The following is a 6,000-nucleotide window of genomic DNA, read 5'->3' as shown; positions in this document are numbered from 1 at the left end:
TGAGTCCCGCCATCTCGATGTGGAAAATAAAACTTATGAACCAATAAAGGAGAACTTTTGTAGCTCAGGATGGAAATGAGGGTTTCTTACGCTCTCTGGTTGTTCTCTTGCGGGAGTTTGAGTACCCAAACTAGGTAACATCATCGGTGCATTGATTGCAGCTAGTTTGGGTAATGAAAGAAAACAACCAAGCTCAAGGACCTTTCGAAACTTACAAGTCTAAACCTGACTTAACATAGTTGGAAAATCAATCCAGGAAGTAGAGCTTGAGGTGATGTTCGGTTAAACCTATCTTGTCGGGACAGAAGGTGGGAAGTTGAGGTTCACTATTAATCATGTAAGACAAGAATTCCAGGACCTTGGATAGCTCAAAGAAAACATTTAGAAGCCCCACTTTCTCTGCCATCACCCCTCCCTTCCCAAGAATAACCTATGACTTTGTCACCAAACACTATAGCTCCATCATTGTATAGGCTATTCTTCATAAACGGTCCCTCTAGATCTTTATCTGAATGCAATATGCACAACTCTTGATATATCATCACTTAGGATTTCTGTGTTGTCTTCTTCTTCTTCTTCTTCTTCTTCTTCTTCTTCTTCTTCTTCCTCCTCCTCCTCCTCCTCCTCCTCCTCCTCCTCCTCCTCCTCCTCCTCCTCCTCCTCCTCCTCCTCCTCCTCCTCTTCTTCTTCTTCTTCTTCTTCTTCTTCTTCTTCTTCTTCTTCTTCTTCTTCTTCTTCTTCTTCTTCTTCTTAGCTATCCCTGCTCTTCTGTAATAATGGCATCTATTTCTCTCATTTGACAGTCTACCTATCATAGATCAAAGATCATTTCATAATTCTTCTTCCAATGAAATTTCCAATGAGGGAAGGATAACAAAAGAATAACAACCATAATCCTTATAATTTTAGGTCCTGTCTCCTGCCAAAGCAGGGTCTTTCAGGTCATCTCACCTACTCATTCTTGGAGTGGTTGGGGGAGTCTTCCACATCACAGCCATGAGGTATCCATAGGCAGAGGTGTGTGTGTGTGTGTCCTGAGACAGAACACACAGCACGTTATATGCTGGGAAGAATAACACTCTGCTCTGAACCTTTGTTCTGTACATTGATATCTCAGATCTAGATGGCATCATAAATTTGCTGATGTGAGGCAGGAGGATAATATATGCTGCTTTTAACTCCTGAGGTTTAGCTCACCCAGCATCCATTATCACTGGCAACTGAAATGTCTAGCTGCGTGTGCCTCTCCGTGTATGTGTTTGTGGTGAGAACCTCAAGTTTCCATCTTTTCTTGAAGTCACCTCTTGCTAAAATAAACACCGATGCCATTATCCACTCCTAAGGTCTTGGCTTTTTACTCTTTCCAGATCTGATATGGAAAGTAGTTGCTGTTTTTAAGTTTCCCATTTCATCTGGTTCCTGTGGCTTGAAGAACTCAACTCTTCTCTTCTCTTCTCTTCTCTTCTCTTCTCTTCTCTTCTCTTCTCTTCTCTTCTCTTCTCTTCTCTTCCCTTCCCTTCCCTTCCCTTCCCTTCCCTTCTCTTATCTTCCTAATAAAGATTCTTCTCTTCTCTTCTCTTCTCTTCTCTTCTCTTCTCTTCTCTTCTCTTCTCTTCTCTTCTCTTCTCTTCTCTTCTCTTCTCTTCTCTTCTCTTCTCTCTCCTCTCCTCTCCTCTCCTCTCCTCTCCTCTCCTCTATTTTACTATATTCTTGGAGGACTGGCTACTGATCAGTAAACTGGACTGAAGTTCTCCAGATCAGAGGTGGGTATTCAGCATGTCCAGCTCATACCTGGATATCTAAGGAGTTGTTCCTGGGCTCTTTAACATGCATTATTATGTTTATGATTCACACTACTTTCCATTCTTTGGAATGAATGGGAGAATCTCGGGGAAAGTGCAGGCACAACATTCGATCAACAGAATACTTATGTTCTTATTGCTTGAGTAGACTGTTCAGGTAGTTGAGTTGCTCCACAAAGTACCTAGGAAGTAACTTTGATGTTAAACAAACTGAATGTGCTTTTAAAGGAACCTGCTTAAAAATGCACATCGGCTGAGTAAACACAGCCTCCCTTGCTGATGTGGATAAACAAATAAAGCCAACCGTTGAAATGCTTACCCGGCTTGCTCAAATGGCTAGACAGAGATTGATAGGAAGTGAAATGCTAATTTGGCAAAAGGCATTCCTCTGGCATATGGCAGCAGAGCTGTTCTTGGGGCCAAAGTGCTCAGAGGCAGCTCACTTTTGTAAGATGAGGATGTTTTGGTAGCCACAAAACAGAATAGATGTTGAGACTCAAGAAAAAAAAGTGTATAGAAGAGCAACCAAGATGATTAGGGGACATACGAAGAACAGTTGTAGGAATTGGGTAGGTCTAGTATAATGAAAAGAAAGACTAGGAGTGCTTATGGCAACTCGGATACAGGCATAGGAATGCTTTATGAGTTGACATTAGCAGTGTTCCAATATTTGGGGGGCTGTGACAGAGAAGAGAAGGGGGTAAACCTATTCTCCAAAGTAGCTGAAGGCAGGACAAGAAGCAATGGATGGAAAGTAAGTGCCATGCCCCTGGTGGAGACTGACTCTGAGGGAGAGGAGGAACAGCCAACAGGGAGTGGAGGTGTGGCTCTGGAGGTTGTGGAGGAGGCTGGGGAAGGGCAGAGGCCGACTGGGCAGTCAGAGGAGGACCCAGGCCCATTCCCTCTCCATCCTAGGGCACGCAGGGAGGAGAGGATAAGGGAGAGATGTGGTCTACTTGGGAGGAAAGGGCCTTGATCCTCTTCATGGGTTGCAGCTGTGACAATTGGATAAGAGGATGGACATGCATATGGGTGAGTGCTGGAAACAAAGCATGGAAATATCTCTAGTTTATTGTCCCTCTCTGAGTTTGGTGTCCTTCCCAATGTGTGTGGGACGTCTTCAAGCCCTTATCTTGCCTGGTTTGTGGGACTCTGAAAATGTAACATCTGAAGAACAATTTCAGGGTCCATGAGGCAGGGAGAAAGGAAAAGGCCAATTGTTCTAGAGTGGGTTCCAGATTGCCCACATTTCAATAGCTCTTGATAGCCTCCAGCCATCTTTGAGTTGGTTAGATCCCTTACAGTGGATTCTTTGGGCGACTCACTGCAAAACGGGGCCAATAATCAGAGAGATGATGAGCTCATTGCAAGGTCAGAGAAGGTACTTGCCTGGATGGTGACCAGCTAATGGAGACCTACATCTCCTCCCTTTCCCCTTCCTTTCCTTGGCTCTCCGGGTCGATTCCAATTGATCCCATTCCTGCTGAGTGAGAGCAGTCCTTCAAAGTTTATTCTGCTGTCAATTTTTATTGTTTCCCCCAGGAATCGATAGAGAGCCTGATCATTAAGGCAAAGTTTCTGAAAGCCAATCCTTCACGATGAGCTTTGTGAATGACTCCCGGCTCTGAAGGGTTGGATATAAATGGAACCTTTAATCAGGGGAGTGTCGATAGATTTTGCAAAGATTAAACATCCGGTTTTTACATCTCTCTCACTCTGGTTCCCCCCCGCACTTCTTGGCTCAACATTTGCAAGAAGGAGGAAGAGAGGGAAAAGCAAAATGAGAGAAGAGGGGGAGGAGGAGGAGGAGGAGGGGATAGGAGAAGAGAGGAGGAGGAGGAGGGAGAGGAGGAAGGAAAAAAGGAGGAGGAGGAGCAGGGAGGATAAGGAAAAGAAGAGATGAGGGGGAGAAGGAGGAGAAGGAAAAGGAGACGGGAGAAGGAGGGGGAGAAGTGAGGAGGAGAGAAAGGAGAAGAGGGAAGGAGGAGGAGGAGGAGGAAAGAAAAGTAGGAGGAAGAGGAGGAAGAGGAAAGGAGAGGAGAAAGGAGGAGGAAAGGAAAGGAGGAGAAAGAGAAGGAAAGAAAAAGAGAAGAAAGAATAGGAGAGCAACCTATTCAATGCTCCAAACCAAAGTTCCTCTTCTTTATCCATCTTTATTTATTTATACAAAGCACATGGCCATTATTATCTCATCAGAGTTGTGCTTTCATGGCATCTTTCAACTCAAGAGATCAAAGCACTTTGCAGGCATTCATTAATTAAACCTTGCAAAACCTTGGCAAGGGAGGGAGGGAAGGAATCTTAACAACAATAATTAATACCATTTTGCACTGCCAAAAAGCCTTTCGTGTGAGTCTTTCCAAACAGCTGCCAAGGCTGGAAGAGTTAACTTGCAAGAGGGCAAAAGAAAAATTAAAAAATAAAAACAGAATAGAGAGTCCAGTAGAGAAAGAAGGAACCCTTAAATGTCCACCGCTTTATCTGCATAATCTCTGCCTTGAAAGTCAGCATTTATGCACGGCTTGAAGTTCAGCCTACTGAAACTGTTTAGCCCAGAGCAAGCATCACTTCCGGGCAATAAATCTTGAGGTTTAAGTCCCACCCATCTCTTGTAGGACCCTCAACCTCAGATGCAAAATTGCTTCATTTTAGCCTGGTGCATAGATTAAAATTTTTAATCTTTTTGTCAGGTCCCCTTTGAAAAAACTTCACTGGAGGACTCCTCCTCCTCCTCCTCCTCCTCCTCCTTCCTCCTCCTCCTCTTCCTCCTCCTCTTCCTCCTTCTCTCCTCTTCCAGAGCAGAGATATAAAAATATACCTTTAATCTTTGCAAATCCTATCAACACTCTCCTCCTCCTTCCTCTTCCTCCTCCTCCTGCTCCTGCTCCTCCTCCTCTTCCAGAGCAGAGAGATAAAAATGAACCTCTAATCTTTGCAAAATCTATCAACAGTCTCCTCCTCCTTCCTCCTGCTCCTGCTCCTCCTCCTCCTCCTCTTCCAAAACAGAAATATAAAAATGGACCTCTAATCTTTGCAAAATCTATGGACACTCACCTGATCAAAGGTTCCATTTATATCCAACCCGCGGGATACTAAACTGTCATAAATATGAGTCAGTTGCTAAGCATCTAAACTTTGATCAGGTGACTAGGAGGATGCTTCCATGGTCATAAATGTGAAATAATACGGTCATAAGTCACTTTTTTTTCAGTGCTGCTGTACCTCCTAACAGTCACTGAACTGTTCTAAGTCAAGGATTACCTGTATGGAGAGAAGGAGTTGCCATCACTGGTTTATTGGCGTTTGCATTCACACAATACAACCCGGTTAATTCTTAGGATGTTTGTGCAAACTCAGCTCTGACTTGATTAAAAAGATACATGATGTGTTTGGCTTCCAGCATTAACTGAGCAGCTGGAGTTGAGTAGATGGTTATTGAACTTCCTTTCCAAGTCAGTGATCGTGTTCAGAAAATATGCAGAACCAGGTCAGATAAAGACTCAGAGGCTACATTCAAACCATATTTAAAGCTTGGTTAATTTTAACTGGGAAGTGGGGGCGGGTGGGAGGGAAACTTTAAGATTCTGATTTGATTTCTGGCTTGTTTTGTGAATTCAGATCCACTCGGAAAAGGCCTGTTTCAGCATATTGTGAAAATTCAAAGAAGGGGGCTAATTCAATAAGCAAATTACACACGCTTTGCAAATGTACCCTGTCTGCAGGGGAAAAAATGCAAACGAACAATGAATAAATGACCTCGTGTCATTTGAAATGCAAGCAATACAAAAACGCAGAGCACCCCAAATCAAGATGTGATAATACCGGAAGTGATAATGCCTCGGGAAGGCCACACTTGGAAATACTGCGTCCAGTTTTGGTCGCCACGATGTAAGAAAGATGTTGAGACTCTGGAAAGAGGTGCAGAGAAGAGCAACAAAGAGGATGAGGGGGCCGGAGGCTAAAAACATAGGAAGAAAGGTTGCATTAACTAGGCATGGTTAGTCTAGTGAAGAGAAGGACCGGGGGGAGAGAGGAGAGCAGTCTTCCAGTAATTGAGGGGTTGTCCCAAAGAAGAGGGAGTCAAGCTATTCTCCAAAGCACCTGAAGGCAGGACAAGGAGCAACGGATGGAAATTCATAAATGAGAGAAGCAACCTAGAACTAAGGAGAAATTTTCTGACAGTGAGAACAATTAATCA

The 6,000-nt window shown here is 43.8% G+C and overlaps 1 long non-coding RNA gene across 1 annotated transcript in view; it reads right to left on the bottom strand.

Annotated features, from left to right (window-relative positions):
* Positions 1 to 657: 657 nt before the first annotated feature.
* LOC148124634 (uncharacterized) overlaps positions 658 to 6,000 on the bottom strand; it is a 135,604-nt gene continuing 130,261 nt past the window's right edge. Inside the window, exon 5 of the long non-coding RNA XR_015739612.1 lies at positions 658 to 743. This is a non-coding gene — a long non-coding RNA (uncharacterized LOC148124634). The remainder of the gene's footprint in view (positions 744 to 6,000) is intronic.

The sequence above is a fragment of the Pseudonaja textilis genome, chromosome 15 (genome assembly GCF_049901715.1).
Source record: "Pseudonaja textilis isolate UNSWEBS1 chromosome 15, rPseTex1.2, whole genome shotgun sequence".
Classification (NCBI taxonomy): Eukaryota; Metazoa; Chordata; class Lepidosauria; order Squamata; family Elapidae; genus Pseudonaja; species Pseudonaja textilis.
This window is presented reverse-complemented; position numbering and strand designations above follow the sequence as displayed.